Consider the following 3252-nt stretch of genomic DNA (forward strand, 5'->3'; position numbering starts at 1 on the left):
AAGAAAAGAGAAGCAAAGCATAAGATAAAGGAGGCAAAAAGGAGAGATGTGAAATGGGGTAAGAGTGTGACAGAAAATATTGAAAGTAATAAAAAGACATTTTAGAAGGAAATTAAAGAGATGAAGAGGAGGCGAATTAAGTAGAGAAGAAAAGGTAAAAGGTGTAGATGGAGAGATGATAATGGAAGAGAAGGCAGTGAGAGGAAGATAAGCAGAGTATTTTAGGGAGTTGCTAAATGTGTAGGAGGATAGGGAAGGAAAAGTAGTTGTAGTGGGAAGCGCTAAGAAAATAACAGTGATGAATGAGGAAAATGGAAGAGAAACAAGGAAAGATAAAGTGAGAGCAGTTCTTAAAATTATGAGAGTAGGTAAGGCACCTAGGTTGGATGGGTGTCATGAGGAGTGTCTAAAAAAGGGAGCTACATTGAAGGTGAACTGACTGGTGAGATTGTTTAACATTTGTCTAAACAAGGGTAGAGTGGCGGAGGACTGGAGGAGTGCCTATATAGTTCCACTTTACAAGGGGAAAGGGGACAAGTGTGAGTGTAGCAGTTTCAGAGGGATCGGTCGGTTGAGTGTAGTTGGGGAAGCTTATGGGAGGGTTTTTGATCGAGAGGATTAGGAGAGGACCAGAGGGAGTAATTGCTGAGGAACAGTATGGATTTAGGGCAGGTAGGGGTTGTGTGGATCAGATTAATGTGGTAAGGCAGATAGGTGAGAAAACTTTAGGTAAGGATTTTTTTTTTTTTTTGGGGGGGTGGCCTTTATGGATTTGGAAAAGCCTTATGACAGGTTGAACAAGAAGGCACTGTGGGAGGTATTGCAGATATATTAGATAGGAGGAAAGCTGTCAAGAGCAGTCTAAAGTTTTTACGAGAGTAGTAGAGCCTGTGTTAGAATTAGAAATGGAGAGAGTGGGTGGTGTGAGGTATAGGTGGGACTTCGCCAGGGATGTGTTATGTCGTCTTGGCTGTTCAATTTATACATGGATTGGATTAGGTGATGCGAGAGGTAGACGCAAGGGTAATGGGGCCGGGGATTGGAGATGGTTAAAGAAAATGGAGTCAAATTGGAGATAAGCCAGCTATTGCTTGCTGACGACACTGTACTTGCAGCAGGATCAGAGGAGGGATTAAGGAAGTTAGTGATGGAGTTTGGGAAGGTGTGCGAAAGAAGGAAGTAGAAGATAAAGGTGGGTAAAAATAAGGTGATGAGATGTACAAGGGCAGAATGTGAGTATTAAGGGAGACTGGAGGAAGTAGATAACTTTAGATATTTGGGTGCGAATGTGGCAGGAAAGGGAGGAGTGGGGGATTAAAAAGTGTAATGAAAAATTTACTTGGAAGAGATTGTATGAAGGAGTGATTGCGCCGACAGTACTGTATAGGGCAGAAACATGGAACATAAGAGAGGAACGAGAGTGAGAAACGAGGAGGTGAGGAGGAGAACGAGGATAGAAAGGGAGTTGGGAGATAGGGTTTATGAAAGAGTATTGGGATGGTTTGGACACATGGAAAGAATGAGTGAAGAAAGATTAGCAAAAGAGGTGCGGAAGGCAAAGATGGAAGGAGTGAACATGAAGGGATGAGATGGATGAATGAGGTAAAAGGGATGGATGAATGATGTAAAAGGGGCATTGGGAAAGAGGGGAATGTCTGTTGAAGAAGGAAGTGAGAAGACAGAAGATAGGGGTGAATGGAGAACGGTTGTGTATAGATGATGCGATGATGCATGAAAGGGAGTTGGTGGGGGGTGAGAGGGTGAGGGAGTATGTGTGAATGATATTTTGACGCAGCCCGAAGGGATTTCTCCCCGTCTTCTCTTTTTCTGCATGAGGGGACGGGGAGGGGGGGGTCGCCTATTTATTGAAGTGGCCTTGCTGTGGATGTGCTGTGGGTGTGCCAGGACAGTGGGTGAGATGCAGGGATGACCCGTCATCCAGTAGTCAATATAAGAGGGAGGGAGGGGGTGGATGGGAGTGGAGTATGTGGGAATGGAAAGAGTGAGAGTGAATTTTATTCCTTTGTTTTCTGGCTACCTCCGTTGTAAGGGGGGGGGAGTTGTTGGTATATGTATGTATGTAGTTACCGCCCATAGACCTTACAACGTTAAGTTAACAAAGTTCCGTTAATTAATCATCACAATATTTGTGCTTAAAATGTAAATAACAAAACGATAATTTTAAAATACACAAAGTACAGATTTTTATTGCAAATAATTTATACTGTTGGCGGTTATATACAGATTCCAATTTATATATAGTGTTATACAGTTTGCATAAAGTAACATAATGTTTACTCATATATACAAAACAAGGTATAACATATATTCTTTATTCACATGTACACAAACGCTTAAGTGTATACAATATATAGAAATATATATTCATATACAAAACAATTTGAACATATATTTTCTGTTCCACATATTGTTCATTGTTCAAATTAGGGTTAGGGATTTAGCCTTGAGGAAACAAAATCCCTTTGCGGCAGCTAGAATAAATACATACGTTTGACAAAGAATGTAGAGATTACCTAAACACAAATATATACTCATATATGCAAAACAAGGTGAAGCTATTATATATTTTTTTGATCAAGAGTATATAGGTTATATCTATATACACAAAAATACCTTAGCTCAGAAATATTTACACTATAATAAAGAATAAAATAAGGTGAAACAAAATAAAAAAAATAAAGTACAATAAGATAGTGACTGCATAAGTTTTATAGAGTCAATGGTTTAGGGGATTTTAGTTACCTCCCTACGAAACAGCCATGCAGCAACCAGTCAAAGTGATGGAGATGCCCCTCTGTTTTTGGACGCCTCATATGGTAAGAGAATAATCTCCGCTGAGAAAAAAAAATACTGATCACTCCTAATTTCCTTTTGATACCTTTGCGACACAATATCCAGTGTGATACTGTCCCCAAGGATATGTTTTTGTCATTAACATATATGAAAGCGTTATCACACTGAGCTATTTATTCCTCCAGTATCGCCGTAAAATCACTTTATCAAAATATTTTGTTTTCTCAACAATTGACATAGAATATCATTAGATATACTGGGAGAAAATGATTTTCCTCCAGTAAATTCAGATTCCTTTCCGAAAGCTGCGGCTCCAACAGTCGGAGGAAATATAGCCCAATGTGATAACCTCCTGACAAGACGGGCGGTGGTCAAGAATAACTAGAGAGAGGTGGTTCGGATCCCGTTTCAACGCGTGGTGACAATAAGGCCCTGTTC

General features: G+C 40.1%; 1 protein-coding gene across 2 annotated transcripts in view; it reads right to left on the reverse strand.

The window, feature by feature from the left end:
- Positions 1-2235: 2235 nt before the first annotated feature.
- Positions 2236-3252, reverse strand: part of LOC143028335 (uncharacterized) — a 279954-nt gene continuing 278937 nt past the window's right edge. For both annotated transcript variants that reach the window (XM_076190270.1, XM_076190269.1), the window contains exon 9: positions 2236-3252. This exon is cut by the window's right edge and continues 1797 nt beyond it. The gene's annotated coding sequence lies outside the window, so the exon portion shown is untranslated.

This window comes from Oratosquilla oratoria, chromosome 9 (genome assembly GCF_046742065.1).
Source record: "Oratosquilla oratoria isolate Oo_2021 chromosome 9, ASM4674206v1, whole genome shotgun sequence".
Taxonomy (NCBI): domain Eukaryota; kingdom Metazoa; phylum Arthropoda; class Malacostraca; order Stomatopoda; family Squillidae; genus Oratosquilla; species Oratosquilla oratoria.